The sequence below is a fragment of the Heptranchias perlo genome, chromosome 15 (assembly GCF_035084215.1).
Source record: "Heptranchias perlo isolate sHepPer1 chromosome 15, sHepPer1.hap1, whole genome shotgun sequence".
In the NCBI taxonomy this organism is placed as follows: Eukaryota; Metazoa; Chordata; class Chondrichthyes; order Hexanchiformes; family Hexanchidae; genus Heptranchias; species Heptranchias perlo.
Window position 1 is genome coordinate 2,230,358 of NC_090339.1, and position 24,429 is coordinate 2,254,786.

A 24,429-nucleotide genomic window follows, 5' to 3' on the forward strand; every position below is an offset into this window, starting at 1 on the left:
GAGTTAGAAATTCCAGTCTGCAGCCCTGCGTACATCTGTATGTGGGAGAGACAGTGTTTATTTCAGACAGGCTGCGTGCTTCAGAGAGAGGGCGAGAGTGGAACTCGGCAATTTCTCTCTCCTGTTTTGTTTTCTAAATTTGTTTTGGGTATAGGGATTATTCCTTTGGATAAATAAATAATAAATGAAGATTTGACAAATTAATCACTTGGGCTCTCAAGAAGAGCCGCAATGGATTTTCTGTGTTTCTTTTAAAACAGGTGACCCTGGTTTTTTTTTGGGACCACGTGAGTGTTGATGGTGCAGGATTACCAAGAGTAATTACAAAGTTACGGTGCAATCTTTGCTGGAGAAATTTGGTGCAGGAAACGATCCAGTGGTGTTAAAGATTTAAGACTTTAGCTGCAGACATCAGCGGATACCAAATGTCACAGCGTGGTGATATCAACCTGATTCTCTTCTTTTGAAAACATTTTGATTTGTTTTGTTTTAGCCTATTTGTTGTCTTCCGAGACAGAGTGCTCGAGGTGGGGAGATATGGGAATTTCTCTAAAGTCATTGAATTGGGTATGATAAAAAAATCAATCTGGCATAAATATACAATCTAGTGGAAGTCAGGAAAGTGTAGTTGAGAATAGTAAATTGATAGCTTTCTCGTGGAGATATTTGTGTCCTTGCCTATAATGAATAATGAGAAAACTACACTCGATAGCCTGGCCACTACCCTGACATCGGGACCATTCAGGGAGAGATAAGCACTCTAGACACCCCTGATCTTTTTGATAAGATAACCTGAAAACCTAAGAATGGCTACAGTGGACATAAAAGATACAAATGTATGTTGCCATCATCTGAAATGGAGATCAGGATGAAGAACATGATTACAAAGGCCTATGGCCTGGTGAGCTATTGCAACCACTCTTTAAACAAACCAGTTGCTTTTACAGGACTGAATCCTACAGGTCATATGATGTGTGCCATGGAAAATGTTCGGAAATACCATGAGGAAGAAGAGACTGGCCAGCAGAAAGTTAATATCCAAGAACACTAAGCTCATTCCTATGAGATGCTGCTAGTATGCGGAGATACATGAAGAAGATACAGTGAAGAATGAGTCTCAGACAGGCTCAGTTACTTGACAACAGCACAACAGGAAAATGGTTAATGTGGTCCAGGCGAGTGAGAAATCCTTTTAAATAAGGCACTGACACATGGTCCATAGAGAAACCAACTAATTAATGAAACAGTCAGGAAACACTGGTATCAATCAAAAGGACTGAAATTAAAGTAAAGAGGGACACAGTAATTTGGATTTCCAAAATTCAGGGTTAGGTTCCCATCAGTTAACAAAATTGGGAGAAACAATATTTAGAAGATATCCGCACGATGGATACAAAATTATAAGATTATGAGGGGCCCAGATAAAGTAGACAGGAAGTACCTGTTTCCCCTAGCAGAGGGTTCAAGAACTAGAGGACGTAGATTTAAGCTGATTGGCTGGAACAAAATTAAAGGGATGTGTTACTAGACATGCTGTCACTGTGTGTCCACATAGTGTTGGACACAGCCTAGAAGCACAGTGTGGGTTTAATAATACCGGTACCAATCAGGATATTAACTGTACCATGGAGGCCCTAGAGGCGGATCTAAAACCCACTTAAGTGGTATATGCCGGAGAGGGCGAATACTGTGTTACAACTAATTTGAAAACGTTTAAATATGCCAATCTAACTTGTGATATTTTAAGTCCAGAGTTCTACTCCATTTCTGAAGTCCTGGTTCGGATTGGACCCGAGGAACTGGTAGAGATACACCGGCATAACCTCACCACCTTACAAGTTTCTGAGAATGTCAGAAAGGACTTCAAAGCATATCAGGACACATTTGGGTATCTGACACCCCTGTTGCCTAAATACTTGGAAGCATTGCGAATGGAGATACGCCTCTCCCAGAAGGTTTATTATAACCTACAACAGGACAATAACAACATTAAGCATGACATTGACCAAATTAAAGTCACCACCTGGTGAAATGACCTCTGGAATTTGGGACTGAATATACAGATCCATCCTTGGATTAGATTAATTTCATATGTATTAGTCGTAGTGCAGTTTGTTGTAATGTGCTTCTTGATTTTCATTGCATGTAATAAATGTAAGCAGAGGATGAAGGGTTTGGCAAAGATAGTAAAACAGAGCCTGGGTGAGAATGTCCCCATTGTCTCTGTGGTTTCAACTAAGAACACATCTTAATGGTACCGGGAGTAGCACCCGCTGGGGTAAGGTGCATGTAAAAGGGAAGACAATTATAGTTTGATAGGATTATCAGATGCTCTGCCTCTCTTCCACCCGGACTGGTGGCCAACACGAAGGGAACCTGGTTAAGATGAGGTACAGCATCTAGCGGGATATTGTAGGGAGAATTTGGATTAAGGGATATAATGGGGAGGGCACCAATTCACAGGTGTAAAATGGTCTGAAAGGTACCATTCAGTCTAGTTAGGCTGGAAACAAAATATAAATCACCATAGGATATTTGACTATGTAGGCCTTTTCAAACTAACATGAATAGGTTTAGCTGACCAAGGACATTCGCAGCTTACTTGAGAGATGTTTAGAAGGAGTCTGTTCCTGAGAACAGATAAGAGTACAAAGGCGTATTGATGAAACATGTCTGTGTTCTATTGGGACTTCTCTAGTTCAAGGGCTAGTCATATTCATTGTTATAATTCTTATAGTTTATTGCTTACTTAAATGTTGCTGCACTGCAGAACCTGCAGAACCAGTGAGCACCGTAATAATTGGTTATCATAAAATGATAAAAGGGGGGAATGAGAATCCCTACGTGGTCAGTTTTCGGTAAAATATTAAAATGCCTACGTGGCAAAGAAGCAGAATGCAAAATGGTTAGAAAGGGTTAATTAGTTAGTAACTGAGATTGATACAAGTGGCCTGGCCCTCCTGCTGGGCCATATGTTTGCTTAGTCAGCAGGCCTGCATTGTCTTATCAATGATAGGTCTTTGATGTGAGTCAAGGACTGGTCTGAATGTCTCCATGTTTATGGCAGATCAATATAGGGAACGAGCTTAGCCAAAGTTGAAAGACATTCCAGGTTGGGAGATAAGGAACAGAAGGGACAGGGAAGAACATTCCAAGTTGGAAAGTGAGGAAGTTATCCCCTTTGATGTCTAACAGCAGCATGATCAGCACATGGACGATTTATGATTGGCCGGAAATAATGTAACCTCGCATGGCAACCTGTGCCCGGCTTATGATTGGTGTTGACCCTCGTTAAGTATGTTCCAACCCTATTGATTTGTATAAAAACGTGTGGATTTCTGTATGTTTTTGTTCTTGCTCTGCCAGCATAGAGGGACTCTATCAGGAGTCCAAATCAATGCTGCAGACTAAGAACCCTGCTATTAAAGATGTGTTGGACTTTAAAATGTATTCGACTTCAGTTATTACTGAACCAGACTGAGGGGAAAGAATCCGGATCGTCACAGACAGGAGGTTAGGCCCTTGAGGGCCTGGGACTGGACATGCCCGGGCTTGTTGGGTGCAGTGTGGATTGTTGCCTGAAACCAGACAACGAGAGGAGACAGAATACTCATTCTTCCCTTTAAAACAATCAACCCAGAGAAAGACTTCATCTTACACAAAACTAAAGCCCACCAAAACCTTGCATAAATAATCGATACTAAGGCAGGAAGGCAGCAATCAATGCAATTATGCGAACCCATCAATACTCCACATATACAATGGCTTTCAGTTCAAGACTAGTTACGGGGACAGGAAGGCAAAGATAAACATTATGCGAGTCCATTAAAAACAATGAGACAACAATCACCTGAAGAAGCCCACCAAAATCAGACAAAGAACTAACCTTGATTTGGATTCAGATAAGAAATTCGAAAAACAGTATAACTGGGCCACCAGTTACGAAGGGGCAGGGTGAACAGTTTTGGAGCAGGTTTTAAGCAACAGGTGGTGGGCAGGTTTTGAAGCGGTTGAAGCAGAGTTTAAGCAGGGAGAGGTAGCTGAGCTAAGCGGAGGAAGGAGATCCGGAGGTTCTCAGGCCCGCAGACAACATCACGGTGAGGGGTACGGTGTGGCAGGCTCAACTGAAGACAACAAGGCCGCAACCGCAGCCCTCCACGAAGATCGCCCACAAACAACCGTGCCTTACCGCATCAGCGGACTCCACCCAACTGAAGAACCTTCGCAGATTCCACAGACCAGGACCACGTGGGGACAGCAGGCCCCAGAGGACACAAAGAGCGTACCCCAAAACTGCAACCGGCTTACCTGGCTGGATTTCGAACTGTCAAGGAACCCTGGTTGGTGAGCATGATCCCTGACCTCTCCTAGTTCAATTTAGTTAGGTTTTGGGGGTGGGACAAGGGTAACGGGATTAGTAGCGTGATTTTCCCTCGTTATGCGGTGTGTTCCCCATTCTTAACTAAGATTATACAGACTTTTGTAGGTCTGTATAATCTCAGTGTAATCCTAATGTTATAAGTTCATTTGTGACTTCAATAAACCCAGTTTTTCTTGCACCAAAACCAGTTGTCTGCTGCACTTTGTCACAACCCCCAAATAAGTCCAAGGTCTAGAACCAAGGGAGTGGGAGCGATTCGAATTGCTCAGAAGTCAGAGGTGAAGCTGACACACACCACCACCCCCAACAACTGCAATTGACTCTATACTATTGGATTATACTGCAATTGATTCTATTCTATTAGATTATACTGCAAGTGACTCTACACTATGAGATTATACTGCAAGTGACTCTACACTATGAGATTATACTGCAATTAACTGTATATTATTAGATTATACTGAAATTTGCTCTAAACTATTCGATTATACTGCAATTGACTCTATACGATTGGAATATACTGCAATTTACTCGAAACGATTGGATTATACTGCAATGGGCTCTATACTATTGGATTATACTGCAATTGACTCTATACGATTGAATTATACTGCAATTGACTCTATACTATTGGATTATACTGCAATTGACTCTATACTATTGGATTATACTGCAATTGACTCTATATTATTGGATTACACTGCAATTGACTCTATACGATTGGAATATACTGCTATTTACTCGAAACGATTGGATTATACTGCAATGGGCTCTATACTATTGGATTATACTGCAATTGACTCTATACTATTGGATTATACTGCAATTGACTCTATACTATTGGATTATACTGCAATTGACTCCATACTATTAGATTATACTGCAATTGACTCCATACTATTAGATTGTACTGTAATTGACTCAATACTATTGGATTATACTGCAATTGGCTCTATACTATTGGATTATACTGCAATTGACTCTATACTATTAGATTATACTGCAATTGACTCCATACTATTAGATTGTACTGTAATTGACTCAATACTATTGGATTATACTGCAATTGGCTCTATACTATTGGATTATACTGCAATTGACTCCATATTATTGGATTTTACTGCAATTGACTCTACACTATTGGATTATACTGCAATTGACTCCATACTATTAGATTATAATGCAATTGACTCCATATTATTGGATTTTACTGCAATTGACTCTACACTATTGGATTATACTGCAATTGACTCCATACTATTAGATTATATTGCAATTGACTCTATACTATTGGATTTTACTGCAATTGACTCAATACTGTTGGATTATAGTGCAATTGGCTCGATACTATTAGATTATACTGTAATTGACTCCATACTATTAGATTATACTGCAATTGACTCTATACCATTAGATTATATTGCAATTGTCTCTGGACTATTGCATTATACTGCAATTGACTCTATACTATTAGATTAAATTGCAATTGACTCTATATTATTGGATTATACTGCAATTGACTCAAAACTATTGGATTATACTGCAATTGACTTAATACTATCAGATTATACTGCAATTGACTCTATACTATCAGATTATACTGCAATTGACTCGATACTATTAGATTATACTGCAATTGACTCTAGACTATTGGATTATACTGCAATTGACTCTATACTATTAGATTATACTGCAATTGACTCGATACTATTAGATTATACTGCAATTGACTCTATACTATCAGATTATACTGCAATTGACTCGATACTATTAGATTATACTGCAATTGACTCTAGACTATTGGATTATACTGCAATTGACTCTATACTATCAGATTATACTGCAATTGACTCGATACTATTAGATTATACTGCAATTGACTCTAGACTATTGCATTAGATTGCCATTAGCTCTTTCCTATTAGATTATACTGCAATTGACTCTATACGATGAGATTATACTGTAATTGATCTATACTATTGGATTATACTGCATTTGACCCTATAATATTGGATTATACTGCAATTGACTCTTTAATATTAGATTATACTGCAATTGACTCTGTACTGTTGGATTATACTGCAATTGACTCTATAATATTAGATTACACTGCAATTGATGCCATACTATTGGATTTTACTGCAATTGACTCTATAATATTAGATTACACTGCAATTGATGCCATACTATTGGATTTTACTGCAATTGACTCTGGACTATTGCATTATACTGCCATTATCTCTTTCCCATTAGGTTATACTGCAATTTACTCTATACTATTGGATTAGACTGCAATTGACTCTATACTGTCAGATTTTACTGTAATTGACTCTACACTATTGTATTATACTGTAATTGACTCTATATTATTGGATTATACTGTAATTGACTCTATATTATTGGATTACACTGCAATTGTTTCTATACTATTTAATTATTCACCCCTTAGAATTTAAAAGGCGCATAATATTGGGAAATGTTGTCTTTACTTGAACTGGATCCGATTCCAGATAATTGTCCCAATTGATGTTTTTCCTGCCTTTGTAGTCAGCCTGTTGGCTGTATACTATTAGATTAAACTGTAATCATAACTGAACCATGAAATTCTTGCAATCTATCCAATCAATCATTCTTCATCAAGGTTAATTTAAATTGCACAAACACATCTGTAGTTTTTATTTGTGCAACTAACTGTGTTTCTGTCGCTTCTTTCTACCAGTCTTTCATTCAAAGAGACAAAGCCGTGCTCTGATCTGTTTGGACTGTCTCACCATCAGTGCTTCACTGGTCCAGGTGGGCCCAGTACTCAGTGGTGAAGTTAACCCTTTATAGTCCGATTTGGCGCAGTCAATCTTCCAGATGTGTCAGTGATCAGGTGATGGGAACTAAAACAAACCAAAACTCCAATGTCCCAAAAACATGAGTAATTATTGATAATCTTCACCTAATAGCCAGTCTGAAATCAATGATAACTTTAAAAGATTCACTTTGGTGATTTTCCATTTCTCTCATACAGGTAAATATGTTGAAGCTGTCGCAGGGAAACCGGGGGTGGGACAGTGAGTAAAATCTGGTTCTGGCATTTATTTCCCATCCCGAATTGCCCTTGAGAAGGTGGTGGGGAGCCGCCTTCTTCAACCGCTGCAGTCCGTGTGGTGACGGTTCTCCCACAGTGCTGTTAGGTAGGGAGTTCCAGGATTTTGACCCAATGACGATAAAGGAACGGTGATATATTTCCAAGTCGTGATGGTGTGTGACTTGGAGGGGAACGTGCAGGTGGTGTTGTTCCCATGTACCTGCTGCTCTTGTCCTTCTTGGTGGCAGAGGTCACGGGTTTGGGAGGTGCTGTCGAAGAAGCCTTGGCGAGTTGCTGCAGTGCATCCTGTGGATGGCACACGCTACAGCCACAGTGCGCCGGTGGTGAAGGGAGTGAATGTTTAGGATGGTGGATGGGGTGCCAACCAAGTGGGCTGCTTTGTCCTGGATGGTGTCAAGCTTCTTGAAGCAAGTGGAGAGCATTCCATCACACTCCTGACTTGTGCCTTTTAGATGGTGGAAAGGCTTTGGGATGTCAGGAGGTGAGTCACTCGTCGCAGAATACCCTCTGACCTGCTCTTGTAGCCATAGTATTTATGTGGCTGGTCCAGTTAAGTTTCGGGTCAATGGTGAATCCCAGATGTTGATGGTGGGGAATTCGGCGATGGTAATGTTGTTAATGTCAAGGGGAGGTGGTTAGACTCTCTCTTGTTGGAGATGGTCATTGTCTGGCATTTGTCTGGTGCGAATGTTACTTGCCACTTATCAGCCCAAGCCTGGATGTTGTCCAGCTCTTGCTGCATGCGGGCACAGACTGCTTCATTATCTGAGGAAATGCGAATGGAACTGAACACTGTGCAATCATCAGCGAACATCCCCATTTCTGACCTTATGACGGAGAGAAGGTCATTGATGACTCAGTTGGAGATAGTTCGGCCTAGGACACTGCGCTGAGGGACTCCTGCAGTGATCCCCTGGGGCTGAGATGATTGGCCTCCAACAACCACTACCATCTTCCTTTCTATCTCTACCACTTCTACCTGGTGCTATCCTAGTGGGTTGAGCAGAGATGGTGACAGTTGCTGTGTATCTTCCTCAGTGTATGAGGTGCTCATGGCCGATGACCTCTGAGTGCTGGCGTCTGTGAGGGCCCTGCTATCGACTACTTCTCCTGCACTTCTGCCGGGGCAGTCTGGGCCGGCTGGACTTCAGGCACCATGTCGGGTGTTAGTTGAGGGGGTGGCAAGGAATGAGACGTGCAGATATCCTGAGAGAGGTCTACACATGCCTCGTCCGTTCCACGTCCTCCCTTCCCTGGGGGCAGTGGCACATCTGTCCTGCAGGTCTGCGGGAGAGCAGACTGAAGGAGATGAGTTACGCCTTGGAAGACCCGATCCAGACTGTCCATCAAACTGTCCAATCTGGAACAGACGTTGGAGCCCAGAGTGTGCACATTGGTCATATAAGCCTGGAGGCAGGCAACAACAGCTGAAAGCAGTGAGTTACATGAGCTTCCAGCTGCAATTTCCATGGAGGTGGCCACACGCTCCGTGGTACATTGCAGAGCTGCAAAATCCTGTGACATCACCCCACAAACAGAGGAGTTGGACTCCTCCATCCTCTGTGCAACTGTGGAATGTGTGCCTGGTAGGACGGCCAGTACCTCACACAATGGCTGCTGTGCCTCCAGCATTCCTTTTCATTGCTGGCCCCTGGGGTTCTGCATCTCTGTCCCGTTGAGCAGAGCCTTGAGATTACAGTGCCCTTCGGCATGTATTCCCCTCAGTCATCCATGTCACCATGCTCTGCTCTTGCTCACTCGTGCCGTGTGACTCACCAAGTGACATCCCATCTATCTCTCTAAGATGAGCTGGTATCTGCGCTGGTGCCTGAAACACATGTGTCCTGTGATGGTGCATCCTCAGCAGGAATGAACTCTGAGGAGCCTTCCTCCTCTCTGGGCAGGAGTTCCTGTTCAATGTTTGATGGGCCTGGAAGAGAAAGAAAAGGATAAGATTTAGTGATGGTATTTTGCAAATGTTGATCTGCACCTGAATCACTTGATCAGAGTGAAGTCCAGATCTGAAGTCCAGTGAAGGGGAAGTTGCTTTGTGGGAGATGCGGGTATGAAAGATTAATGCTGTCACCTGCTCCGCTGGACCGCCAACCTCACCATCTCCAACTCTCAGGGCGCTTGAGATGACGCTCATCTCCAGGGCCTCCTCCTCCACCAGGGATACTCCTACGATCCCCTGCGGCCCTCCTCCAGTCCTGGCCCTCTCTCTGGCATTCTGCGCTCTCTTCTCCTGCAATGGTGGTACGACAGACCTATGAGTGGCTCTGAGGCGTGTGAATATCCGATGGATGCAGTGCGAATGGTGAAGGTGAGAATCAGGCAGAAATGGCGTGCCTTTGAGGATCGTGGTAATGGTGCCATTTCAGGATGTGTAATGAGAGGTGGGTGGAGGTGAATGAGGTCGGATGAGATGAGGATTGCGGTTACTGGCAGGGCTCGAGGGAAGAAGTGGGAAGTGAGCATGTGAAGGGAGTGAGGATGAGAGGAGATGCATCTAAGGAGGCCAACTGGTGCTGATGAAAGTGATGTCGGGGTGAGGAGTCGTGTGAATGGAGTACGATTGACAAGACAGAGTCGGGGGAGACAATAATATAAGGAGAGTCAATAATGAGAAAAGCCCATTACATTCACCAAAACTCATCCCATTGTAAAATCCAACTGTATTTGGAACAACCTCACTGTCCTTCCCCCCCAGGCAGAATATTCCAAATCTCTCTCACTCTGAGTGAAGATGGTCTTGCTGATATCTGTTTTAAATGAATTTCTCACTCATTTCTCTTCATGTTCTCCAGTCTCACTTCCCTGGCTAACAGGTACATTGAATGGGCTGGAAATCACTGGAACTGCACCAACTGGGGGTTCCAGGTATATTACTGACGGTTTTCTGGTAAATGATAACCTGCCTGTGAACCCCAATTTCCCTGCTTTTGGAGCCGTGTATAAATTGCACGAACTCCAATTTCTCCAATACTTCCCTTGCCGGCTGCTCAGCTTCAGCCCTCCACAATCTTCAACTCACCCAGAATACCGTGACTCCCATCTTCAACCTCACAGAAGCTGGCACTCCCATTCCTTCAGTCCTCACCATCTCCACTGCCTCTCTGTTCCCTGTAAATCAACTGCAGGATCCTCATTCTTATCTTCAAATTCTTCCATGTCCTTGCCCCAGTTAGGAACATAGGAACAGGAGTAGGCCATTCAGCCCCTCGAGCCTGTTCCGCCATTCCATTACATCATGGCTGATCTGTATCTTAACTCCATCCACCCGCCTTAGTTCCACACTGATTTCACTCCTTTATCAATGGTTGCCCCCTCAGTCTGTCCCCACCCTGTGGAGTTCCCTATCTCAACACCTCCTCCTTGCAACATCCTTCCCGGCTTTCAAAGCCCTTCTCTTTGACTGTACTTTCACTCTCCCAGTCTCTCTCCTCTCTCTTCTTTCTGTCCACTTTCTGTCTGAGCGCTAAAGTTATTTTTGCTCCTTAAAGTAAGGCAGGGGAGTAGGAGACAAGATTAATTTAAAGTAACAAGAGCACTTAAAATAGATATTCCTATTACATAAATATCTGGGATAACCTGCCAGAGAGGGGATAGAGTCAAAATGTTAGGGATGAGGGGGAAAGGAAGGGCATCCAAAGCTGGAGCTCCCCGGATGACTAAAGATATAGAGGTTAAAATGAAACAGAAAAAGGAGGCTAATGACAAATGTAAGGTTCATAATAGAGTAAAGAACCAGGCTGAATACAGAAAGTACAGAGGAGATCTAAAAAAGGGAATAAGAGGGGCAAAGAGAGAGAGAGTATGAGAATAGATTAGCGGCTAACATAAAAGGGAACCCAAAAGTCTTTTATAAACATATACATAGTAAAAGGGTAATCAAAGGAAGGGTGGGACTGATTCGGGACAAAAAAGGAGATCTTCTTTTGGAGGCAGAGGGCATGGCTGAGGCACTAAATGAATACTTTGCATCTGTCTTCACTAGAGAAGAGGATGCTGCCATTGTAGCAGTAAAGAAGGAGGTAATAGTGATATCGGATAGGATAAAAATAGATAAAGAGGAGTTATATAAAAGATTGGCAGTACTCTAAGTAGAAAAGTCACCCGGTCCAAATGGGATGCATCCAAGGTTACTGAGGGAAGTAAGGGTGGAAATTGCAGAGGTTCTGACCACAATCTTCCAATCCTCCTTAGATATGGGGACGGTGCCGGAGGACTGGTGAATTGCAAATGTTACACCCCTGTTCAAAAAAGGGGAGAGGGATAAACCCATCAATTACAGGCCAGTCAGCCTAACGTCGGTGATGGAGAAACTTTTAGAGACAATAATCCGGGACAAAATTAATTGACACTTGGAAAAGTATGGGTTAATAAATGAAAGTCAGCACGGATTGTTAAAGGAAAATCATGTTTGACTAACTTTATTGAGTTCTTTGATGAATTAACAGAGAAGGTTGATGAGGGTAGTGTGGTTGATGTTGTGTATACGGACTTTCAAAAGGCATTTGATAAAGTACCACATAATAGACTTGTTACAAAATTAAAGCCCATGGGATTAAAGGGACAGTGGCAGCGTGGATACAAAATTGGCTAAAAGACAGAAAGCAGAGAGTAGAGGTGAACGGTTGTTTTTCAGATTGGTGGGAAGTATACAGTGGTGTTCCCCAGGGGTCAGTTTTAGGACCACTGCTCTTTTTGATATATATTAATGACCTGGAACCCCTAAGGTTTCCCCCCTGCCCAAGCCCTGAACTCATATCTTTCTCTAATTTTGTTCCTATCTCCCCTCATGCCCTCTCCGAGCTCATCTTCTCCATGAGGCCCACCTCCTGCTCCCTCGACCATATTCCCACTTAACTGCTGACCACCCAACTTCCCTTCCTGGCCCCCATGTTAACTGATATTGTTAATGGTTCACTCTCCTCAGGTACTGTCCCCCTCCCCTTCAATCTTCCATCATCACCCTGCTCCTCATAAAACCCACCCTTGACCCACCGCTATCCTTGCAAACTACCGCCTCATCTCCAACCTCCCTTACCTCTCCAAAGTCCTTGAATGTCTTGTTGTCTCCCAAATCCGTGCCTATCTTTCCCACAACTCCATGTTTGAACTCTCCCAATCAGGTTTCCGCCCCGACTGAAACAGCCCTTATCAAAGTCGCAAAGGACATTCGATGTGACTGTGACGATGGTAAACTCTCCCTCCTCATCCTTCTCAACCTGTCTGCAGCCTTTGACATGGTTCACCACACCATCCTTCTCCAACACCTCTCCTCCGTCGTCCAACTGGGTGGGACTGCCCTCGCCCGGTTCCATTCTTATCTCTCCAGTCGTTAGCCAGAGGATCACCTGCAATGTCTTCTCTTCCCGCTCCCGCACCGTTACCTCTGGAGTCCCCCACGGATCTATCCTTGGCCCCCTCCTATTTCTCATCTATATGCTGCCCCTTGGTGACATCATCCGAAAACACAGTCAGGTTCTACATTTATGCTGATGACACCCAGTTCTATCTCCCCACCACCTCCCTTGAACCCTCCATGATCTCTCATGGTAGTGGTTGTTGGAGGCCAATCATCTCAGCCCCAGGACATTGCTGCAGGAGTTCCTCAGGGCAGTGTCCTAGGCCCAACCATCTTCAGCTGCTTCATCAATGACCTTCCCTCCATCATAAAGTCAGAAATGGGGACGTTCGCTGATGACTGCACAGTGTTCAGTTCCATTCGCGACCCCTCAAATAATGAAGCAGTCCGAGCCCGCATGCAGCAAGACCTGGACAACATCCAGGCTTGGGCTCATAAGTGGCAAGTAACATTCGCGCCAGATAAGTGCCAGGCAATGACCATCTCCAACAAGAGAGAGTCTAACCACCTCCCCTTGACATTCAACAGCATTACCATCGCAGAATCCCCCACCATCAACATCCTGGGGGTCACCATTGACCAGAAACTTAACTGGACCAGCCATATAAATACTGTTGCTACAAGAGCAGGTCAGAGGCTGGGTATTCTGCGGCGAGTGACTCACCTCCTGACTCCCCAAAGCCTTTCCACCATCTTCAAGGCACAAGTCAGGAGTGTGATGGAATACTCTCCACTTGCCTGGATGAGTGCAGCTCCAACAACACTCAAGAAGCTCGACACCATCCAAGATAAAGCAGCCCGCTTGATTGGCACCCCATCCACCACCCTAAACATTCACTCCCTTCACCACCGGCGCACAGTGGCTTCAGTGTGTACCATCCACTGGATGCACTGCAGCAACTCACCAAGGCTTCTTCGACAGCACCTCCCAAACCCGCAACCTCTACCACCTAGAAGGACAAGATCAGCAGGTACATGGGAGCAACTCCACCTGCACGTTCCCCTCCAAGTCACACACCATCCTGACTTGGAAATATATCACCGTTCCTTCATCGTCGCTGGGTCAAAATCCTGGAACTCCCTTCCTAACAGCACTGTGGGAGAACCGTCACCACACGGACTGCAGCGGTTCAAGAAGGCGGCTCACCACCACCTTCTCAAGGGCAATTAGGGATGGGCAATAAATGCTGGCCTCGCCAGCGACGCCCACATCCCATGAACGAATAAAAAAAATTGTCACACTGCTTGTCTGACATCCAGCACTGGATGAGCAAAAATTACCTCCAACTAAATGTTGGGAAAACCGAAGCAATTGGGGTGGAATTTGTTTCTGAAATAACAGAGGGCTCAACAGCGCTCTCCGTTTTTTATGCCGAATCGAAGGAGGAAGTTCTGGCGTTTGCACATGAGCTGTGAATTAAAGGGCCATCGCACTCTACAATCATAGATATCAGTGAAAAATCACAAACTTGCTCCTCCGCCCAGCTGGAAAGTAACTAATTACACCATCAAAAGGTACGCTTAAAAATATTAGGTCTAAACTAAGTTTTAAAAACGCAATAACTCTTTATGACTGCTAAACAACTAAATATTAAATTTTAAAAATGTGGAGTCTCATTACTCCTTATTTTAATAGTTTTTGGTCATTAAAAAAAAATTAAAAATTAAAAAGTTTTTTGTTAACTTTTCCCTTCTCCCTCTTTAATTTATTTCAATTATTGCTTTGGCTCTTGATAAAAATAAATATATTTTTGTTTCCAATTGCTCCCAGAATAGTAACTGTAAATGAACGATGTCTGCTTGCCTTCTTGTGGGCGAGACTTCTCTTGCGGTCAGATTTTGTGGGCCTGTCTTCTACTCTCACAGACTGTTCCATGTGCATCAACTTACGCTGCTCAGAGGGAGAGTTGATTGCACAAAATTGTTTTAAAGTTTAAAATCAAGCAAGTCGATGCCACAGAGCCCACCGTAAATACATTTGTAAATTTAATTCACAGGAGCTGCAGCGATCATTGCCTCACCGCTCTGCACAAGTTCTGGCTCATTGTCCTCGGTCCCCGCCACAAACTCCGTTCCCTAACGACCGACTTCATCCCTCTCCATGACCACTGTCTGAGGCTGAACCAGACCCTTCACAACCTTGGTGTCCTACTTGACCCTCAGATGAGCTTCCGACCACATATCCTCTCCATCACCAAGACCCCCTACTCCCACCACCATAACATCGCCAGTCTCCACCCATCTCCATCTCAGCCCATCTGCTGTTGAAACCCTCATCCATGCCTTTGTTACCTCCAGACTTGACTATTCCAATGCTCTCCTGGCCGGCCTCTCATTGTCCACCCTCCATAAACTTGAGTTCATCCAAAACTCTGCTGCCCGTATCCTAGCTCGCACCAAGTCCCGTTCTCCCATCACCCCTGTGATCGCTGACCTACATTGGCTCCTGGTCTGGGAACACCTCGATTTTAAAATTCTCATCCTTGTTTTCAAATCCCTCCATGGCCTCGCCCCTCCCTATCTCTGAAACCTCCTTCAGCCCCACAACCCTCTGAGATCTCTGCGCTCCTCCAATTCTTGCCTCTTGCACATATCCGATTTTAATCGCTCCACAATTGGCGGCCGTGCCTTCAGCTGCCTCGGCCCTGAGCTCTGGAATTCCCTCCCGAAACCTCTCTGCCTCTCTACCTCTCTCTCCTCCTTCAAGATGCTCCTTAAAACCTACCTTTATCACCTGTCTAATATCTCCCTATTTGTCTCAGATAACGCTCCTGTGAAGCACCCTGAGTCGTTTTACTGCATTAAAGGCGCTATATAAATGCAAGTTATTGTTGTTAAAGAGGGTATAATTTCAAAGTTTGCAGATGACACAAAACTGGGAAATGTAGTAAACAATGTGGAGGAGAGTAACAGACTTCAGGAGGACATGGACAGACTGGTGAAATGGGCAGACACATGGCAGATGAAATTTAACACAGAGAAGTGTGAAGTCATACATTTTGGTAGGAAAAATGAGGAGAGCCAATATAAACTAAATGGTACAATTTTAAAGGAAGTGCAGGAACAGAGAGACCTGGAGGTGGATGTACACAAATCTTTGAAGGTGGCAGGAAAAGTTAAGAAGGCTGTTGAAAAAGCATATGGGATCCTGGGCTTTATTAATAGAGACAGAGAGTGCAAAAGCAAGGAAGTTATGCTAAACCTTTATAAAACATTGGTTAGGCCTCAGCTGGAGTATTGTGTTCAGTTCTGGGTACCACACTTTAGGAAGGATGTCAAGGCCTTAGAGAGGGTCCAAAGAAGGTTTAGGGGAGATTTTTAGAGATTTTAGAGAGTAAATAAGGAGAAACTGTTTCCAGTGGCAAAAGGGTCGGTAACCAGAGGACACAGATTTAAGGTGATCGGCAAAAGAGCCAGAAGCGACACGGGGAAACATTTTTTCACGCAGCGAGTTGTGATGATCTGGAATTCACTGCCTGAAAGGGTGGTTGATGCAGATTCAATAATAACTTTCAAAAGGGAATTGGATAAATACTTGAAGGAAACAATCACAGGGCTATGGGAACTAATTGGATAGCTCTTTCAAAGAGTCGGCACAGGCACGATGGGCTGAATGGCCTCCTCCTGTGTTGTACCTACTATGATACTATGATGTTCAAAATAAAGAAAAAAACAAGAAAGCACTTACATTTAAATAGCACCTTTCATGACCTCAGGACCTCCCTAAGAACTTTACAGCCAATGAAGTACTTTTTGAAATGTTGTCACTGTTTTAATGTGGGGAAACACGGCAGCCAATTTGGGCACAGCAAGATCCCACAAACAGCGATGTGATAATGAGCAGACAATCTGTTTTCAGTGATAATGGTTGAGGGATAAATATTGGCCAGGACAACGGGAGAACTCCCCTGCTCTTCTTTGAATAGTTCCATGGAATCATTTACGTCCACCTGAGAGGGCAGACGGGGCCTCTGTTTAATATCACCTCCGAAAGACGGCACCTCCAACAGTGCTGAACTGGGAATATCAGCCTATCACTGCATGCTAGAATGGGAGAGTTAGGGTAATAAAGGAACGGGCTTCAAGAGGGCAGTTTGGGTTCTAGAAGAGTGGGTTTTGAAGGGATAAATTTAATTTATGTTTTTGATTTTTCAATAACCACTTAAATGTTCACCATGAATTGTTCACTTTATGATACAATGATTTAACCTTTAATGAGAGAAAGTTTCACTCCCCATTCATTATTAGACACCCATCTCTAATTTTCATGTTTGCTACATCCTGTGACATTATATGTAAAGACTTTTCTGCAGTTTCAGTTGCTATGGTAAGAGTTTAATTTATGCTGGATCCTCTTACAGTTACCAAACCCTTAGCAACAGTTTCTTATTTTGAGGAGTTTATGTATTAAACACGTCAGAATCCAGTGAGGAAATGACAATCAGATGATGAAGTGATGTGTTATGTGTTATCTCTCGGGGATAATTTCGGGTTGGGTGTTGTACGGGTGCAATATTGGTGATGTGACTGTGGTGCCCGCCCAATGAGGCAGTCGGGAGATCGGAACCATTTTCAGGTTCGGGCCTCATGGCCATTTTCTCTCCAATCTGTGGGCTGTAAACAGGCACTCAATCCACTGCAGCTCGCCGGTCTGCTGGAGGAAAATCGGGCGGTAGGTAAAGGTGATTTCAGGGGTGGGAGGGGGGCGAGATTGGGCCGGCCATGGGACGGAAGGTTTTTGTGGGGCCCAGAGGAGACTCCTGCACCTTCTGGCCCCACAAAATCATAGAATCATAGAATCATAGAAGTTTACAAAATGGAAACAGGCCCTTCGGCCCAACATGTCCATGTCGCCCAGTTTATACCACTAAGCTAGTCCCAATTGCCTGCACTTGGCCCATATCCCTCTATACCCATCTTACCCATGTAACTGTCCAAATGCTTTTTAAAAGACAAAATTGTACCCGCCTCTACTACTGCCTCTGGCAGCTCGTTCCAGACACTCACCACCCTTTGAGTGAAAAAATTGCCCCTCTGGACCCCATTGTATCTCTCCCCTCTCACCTTAAATCTATGCCCCCTCGTCATAGACTCCCCCACCTTTGGGAAAAGATTTTGAATATCTACCTTATCTATGCCCCTCATTATTTTATAGACTTCTATAAGATCACCCCTAAACCTCCTACTCTCTCGGGAAAAAAGTCTCAGTCTATCCAACCTCTCCCTATAAGTCAAACCATCAAGTCCTGGTAGCATCCTAGTAAATCTTTTCTGCACTCTTTCTAGTTTAATAATATCCTTTCTATAATAGGGTGACCAGAACTGTACACAATATTCCAAGTGTGGCCTTACTAATGTCTTGTACAACTTCAACAAGACATCCCAACTCCTGTATTCAATGTTCTGACCAATGAAACCAAGCATGCTGAATGCCTTCTTCACCACCCTATCCACCTGTGACTCCACTTTCAAGGAGCTATGAACCTGTACTCCTAGATCTCTTTGTTCTATAACTCTCCCCAACACCCTACCATTAACGGAGTAGGTCCTGGCCCGATTCGATCTACCAAAATGCATCACCTCACATTTATCTAAATTAAACTCCATCTGCCATTCATCGGCCCACTGGCCCAATTTATCAAGATCCCGTTGCAATCCTAGATAACCTTCTTCACTGTCCACAATGCCACCAATCTTGGTGTCATCTGCAAACTTACCAACCATGCCTCCTAAATTCTCATCCAAATCATTAATATAAATAACAAATAACAGCGGACCCAGCACCGATCCCTGAGGCACACCGCTGGTCACGGGCCTCCAATTTGAAAAACAACCCTCTACAACCACCCTCTGTCTTCTGTCGTCAAGCCAATTTTGTATCCAATTGGCTACCTCACCTTGGATCCCGTGAGATTTAACCTTATGTAACAACATACCATGCGGTACCTTGTCAAAGGCTTTGCTGAAGTCCATGTAGACCACGTCTACTGCACAGCCCTCATCTATCTTCTTGGTTACCCCTTCAAAAAACTCAATCAAATTCGTGAGACATAATTTTCCTCTCACAAAACCATGCTGACTGTTCCTAATTAGTCCCTGCCTCTCCAAATGCCCGTAGATCCTGTCTCTGAGAATACCCTCTAACAACTTACCCACTACAGATGTCAGGCTCACCGGTCTGTAGTTCCCAGGCTTCAAGAAAACACCCCAAAATCTTTAGGTGAGGCCTCCAGCGGTCTCTTTAAGGACTGGGGATTAAGCCTCGCAAAGTCTGCAGAAAGAGAGACTGACCTGCACCAGGCATCCTTCACCCATTTCTCCTTGGAGGGTGCAATCGATGGCTTATAACAGGCGTGGGACCCCCCGCGCCCCCCGTTGCATTTGTTTAAACAGACACCCACCTGGGAGAGCTGGGTGGTTCAGACAGGCATTTGGGTGAACAAGTTCCCCACCAGATTTTAACCAACTGGTTGCCCATTTTTCAAGCAAGGAATGGGCAGCCTGCAATTGAAAGTCTCTCTCCCTGTCTCCACAGCTGCTTCTGTCAGTAACAATTAGTTGTTATTCAAGTCAAACCTGTTCTGTACGATTCACCTTCATAATTTGGATAAATGTAATCAATTTTTGTTTAGTTCCTTGTCCTTACCTGCAGTGATTCCCTGTAGAGAGTCTATCAGTGAAGTGGATGCTGCTACTGACACGTCAACACCTCGATCCAGTGATGAACCTGCTGCTTCAGTGTTGGACCTGAACTGGGGGAAACAGTCACACTATTTACCTCTCTGATACCACACACTTAAAAAGGATTAGATAGATTCCTGTAGACCATACAATGAGAATCAGGGATGAATTGGTCACTTTCCAGTTCACTGATATCACCTTTAATCAGAGTAATGTTCACTCCCTGGACCTTATTAGACACCAATCTCCATTTGTATGAGAGCGACATTCTGTGACATTGTTTGTAAAGACATTTTTGCAGTTTCCATTCCTCTGGTGAGAGTTTCATCTCCACTCGACCCCATTACAGTTGGTGAACTGTTAGACTTATCAAATTTTAAGCTTTTGTCCCTTTTTACAATTTAGTTTATAGTCTGAAATAATTTAAAACAATTTTACAACACCAAGTTATAGTCCAGCAATTTTATTTTAAATTCACAAGCTTTCGGAGATTTTCTCCTTCCTCAGGCAAATGTTTCAAGAGCTCCTTGAAGCCTACGCATTTATACATATAGAACAATACATGGTGTTTACAGACTGCCCCTGCAACTGCCCGTTGCCAAGGCAATCACCGTGTTCAGACAGAGAGGTGTCACCTGCAGAACCCCCGAATACACATTCAACAAAAAAACAAACAGGGAAAAAAAACAGAGAAAAAAAACACAGAGAGAGGCAGAAACATCCGGAAGGCAGAGAGAGCCAGCAAATGACCCATTATATTAAAAACAGATAACATTTGTTCGCTGGTGGGGTAACGTGTAGCGTGACATGAACCCAAGATCCCGGTTGAGGCCGTCCTCATGGGTGCGGAACTTGGCTATCAATTTCTGCTCGACGATTTTGCGTTGTCGTGTGTCTCGAAGGCCGCCTTGGAGTACGCTTACCCGAAGGTCGGTGGATGAATGTCCATGACTGCTGAAGTGTTCCCCGACTGGGAGGGAACCCTCCTGTTTGGCGATTGTTGCGCGGTGTCCGTTCATCCGTTGTCGCAGCGTCTGCATGGTCTCGCCAATGTACCATGCTCTGGGGCATCCTTTCCTGCAACGTATGAGGTAGACAACGTTGGCCGAGTCACAGGAGTATGAACCATGCACCTGGTGGGTGGTGTCCTCCACCCACCCACCACCCACCAGGTGCATGGTTCATACTCCTGTGACTCGGCCAACGTTGTCTACCTCATACGTTGCAGGAAAGGATGCCCCAGAGCATGGTACATTGGCGAGACCATGCAGACGCTGCGACAACGGATGAACGGACACCGCGCAACAATCGCCAAACAGGAGGGTTCCCTCCCAGTCGGGGAACACTTCAGCAGTCATGGACATTCATCCACCGTCCTTCGGGTAAGCGTTCTCCAAGGCGGCCTTCGAGACACACGACAACGCAAAATCGTCGAGCAGAAATTGATAGCCAAGTTCCGCACCCATGAGGACGGCCTCAACCGGGATCTTGGGTTCATGTCACGCTACACGTTACCCCACCAGCGAACAAATGTTATCTGTTTTTAATATAATGGGTCATTTGCTGGCTCTCTCTGCCTTCCGGATGTTTCTGCCTCTCTCTGTGTTTTTTTTCTCTGTTTTTTTTCCCTGTTTGTTTTTTTGTTGAATGTGTATTCGGGGGTTCTGCAGGTGACACCTCTCTGTCTGAACACGGTGATTGCCTTGGCAACGGGCAGTTGCAGGGGCAGTCTGTAAACACCATGTATTGTTCTATATGTATAAATGCGTAGGCTTCAAGGAGCTCTTGAAACATTTGCCTGAGGAAGGAGAAAATCTCCGAAAGCTTGTGAATTTAAAATAAAATTGCTGGACTATAACTTGGTGTTGTAAAATTGTTTACAATTGTCAACCCCAGTCCATCACCGGCATCTCCACATCATGAAATAATTTAGTCTTGGGAACCTGCAATCAAACGTCCCATCACATAAAGTTTCTCGATACACTTTATTCCATAGAGTAAAACAGATCTTACATTACCTATTTAACCTGGGCCTTGCTGTCAGCTTGTCTCTTCCTGGGCGTAAACTCACAGAGATACTCACAATCTCACCATTTCAGCTCTAAAACCACGATCGTACGTGACCACTGGTTTCATGTTAACAGTTAATGATACATTTTCCCATCACATTGTTAGACCAAGAAGAGAAACAAACTCCTTGTAAGGCGAACTGATACAACAAAAGAGGAAACTGCGTGTGATCACATCTCAGTGCCGAGAGCAGAAGCCACTCGTTTCAATTCTCTTGCTTAGCTTGGCCCTGGGCCAAAACAAGGTCACAAAGTTCTTATTATATGCAAAACCTGTCTGGTTCATGACCCGTTCTGCTGACAGCAGAATTTTCCATTACTATTTACAAATAACGTTAACCCTTAAAGTTCTGCTATCCTTCACAACACTCGGCAAAGTTTCCTAATTTGAGGAGGTTTTGCTTTAAACACATCAGCATCCGATGTGGAAATGAGAATGGGACAGTCAAGTGATAACACTCTGGTATCTGTATCTCCACAGTTGCCTCAGTCTCTGACAATTAACTGTAATTCAGGTTAAATCCATGGAGAGTGCTTCACCTGTCTGATACCACACCCTTTGAAAGGATTACACAGATTCCTGTAGACCATACAGTGAGAATCAAGCACTGAGCAGCCTCACTTGTTGCCAGGAACAGTCTCATACAATCAACCAGAGGGCTTTATGTGGACAGTCAATGTATTGGAGATCTGGACCGAGTGTCAGAATTTGCTGACAAGAATTAGCATTGACCCGGCCCCTCTCCCCTCTGTCTCATTCCTACCGATAATGGAAATGGCTCCAGATTGTGGGGGAATTGTCAGAAGTAAAGCAGTAACTGCCCGAAGCATCCCATGGCCAGATCACTTTCTCTAGTGACAGTAGTAAGGTAGAAGTGGGGCAATGAGTAGAAGTGGGAATGAAGGGAATGGGTGGTAATGAAAGATGGAGTGAAAGGGGAAATGGTGGGAGGGTGAAATGGGAAAGTGGGTGGAAAAAATTAGGAAAGGGAAGAAGAAATAGATGGATGGTAAATGAAGGGTAAAAATCCAACTATCTGGAACAACCCCATTGTTCTTTCCCCACCAGGCAGATTAATCCAAATCTCTCTCACTCTGTGTGAATACGTTCTTGCTGATATCTGTTTTAAATGTATTTCTCACTAATTTCTCTTCATGTTCTCCAGTTTCATTTTCCTGGCTGACAGATACATTGAATGAATAAATACAGGCTGGAAATCAGTGGAACTGAACAAACTGGGGGTTCTCGGTGTGTTACTGACAGTTTTCTGGTGAACGATAATCTGCCTGTTAACCCCAATATTTCTGCTTTTGGAGCCGTGTGTAAATTGCACGAGCTCCAATTTTTCCTTTCCAATGATTTCCTTTCCAGCTTCCACCGTCCAAAATCATCAACTCACCCAGAATACCGTGACTCATGTCTTCATCCTTACAGAAGCCGACACTCCCATTATTTCAGTCCTCACCATTGCCACTGGTTCTCTCTCCCCTGTGAGTCATCTGCAGGATCCTCATTCTAACCTTCGAATCTTTCCATGGCCTTGCCCCAGTTCTACAATCATTTCACTCCATTATCAATGGTTGCCTCTTCAGTCTGCCCCACCCAGTCTCAACACCTCCTTCCCTTCCTTCAAAAGCCACCTGAAGACCCTTCACTTTAACTGTGCTTTCACTCTCCCAGTGTCTCTCCTCTCTCACCCTCCTGCTCACTGTCCACTTTCTCTCTCCCTGCCTGTAAAGTGCCCTGAGACATCTCAGTGTATGTGAGGAGCTCTAAGCAGATGCAATTATAGTTGGTAAAAGTCAGCCAGGGGAGTAAGACCAGAGGAGATAAATTAAAAGTAACAAGTACACTTCAAAGAAATATTACAGAGAATTTATTTTACATCAATAGTATGGGATAGCCTGCCAGAGAGGGTGGAGAATCAAAATGTTAGAGATGTACAAAATACAGCGGCGTGCAATAATAGGAGAGATATGGTAGTGGAGGGATGGGCATGGATGGGAGAGTTAGGGTACCAGAGGGATGGGCATGGATGGGAGAGTTAGGGTACCAGAGGGATGGAGTTCAAAAGGAGAGTTGGTGTACCAGACAGATGGGCTTTGATAGGAGAGATAGGGTACCTGGGGGATGGGCTTTGATTAAAGCGTTAGGGTAACAGAGTAATGGGCTTTGATAGAAGTGTTATGGTACCAGAGGTATGAGCTTTGATGGGAGAGTTAGGGTACCAGAGGGGTGAGCTGCAATAGGAGAGTTAGAGAATTGGAGGGATCGGCTTTGATGAGAGAGTTGGTGTACTAGAGGGGTGGGCTTTGATGAGAGAGTTGGTGTACTAGAGGGGTGGGCTTTGATGAGAGAGTTGGTGTACTAGAGGGGTGGGCTTTGATGAGAGAGTTGGTGTACTAGAGGGATGGGCTTTGATGAGAGAGTTGGTGTACTAGAGGGGTGGGCTTTGAGGAGAGAGTTGGTGTACTAGAGGGATGGGCTTTGAAGGGATTCTTGTTCTTACTTTCAAATTGTCTCTGCCTCATTTTTTCAAATTGTTACCTCGCTCAGCTTTCAAAAGCCCCTTGAAGACCGTTGACTCTCCCAACCCCACCATTACAGAATGTTGAAAAATATGATGAGTTTTTTGTTTCATTTCTTGATCTTTACCAACATTCATTCCGGGCACAGAGTTCATCAGTGGAGTCGTTAATGTTACTGACACTGTCAACACATTGATCCAAACCAATGATGCTCTGCACTGGGAGGACAGAGGGTAGCCGTGACCTGTGACCTGTCAGATACACACCCGCTTAAAGGATTAGACAAATTCCTGTAGATTCT

The 24,429-nt window shown here is 44.2% G+C and overlaps 1 protein-coding gene and 1 pseudogene across 1 annotated transcript in view; both read right to left on the reverse strand.

Annotated features, from left to right (window-relative positions):
* Positions 1 to 21,781, reverse strand: part of LOC137332833 (interferon-inducible GTPase 5-like) — a 79,542-nt gene extending 57,761 nt beyond the window's left edge. The window contains exons 1-2 of the mRNA XM_067996765.1: positions 21,549 to 21,781; positions 19,496 to 19,601 (exon numbers count right to left, since the gene is read on the reverse strand). The gene's annotated coding sequence lies outside the window, so the exon portion shown is untranslated. The remainder of the gene's footprint in view (positions 1 to 19,495; positions 19,602 to 21,548) is intronic.
* Positions 9,278 to 24,429, reverse strand: part of LOC137333171 (transcriptional regulator protein Pur-beta-like) — a 42,163-nt pseudogene continuing 27,011 nt past the window's right edge.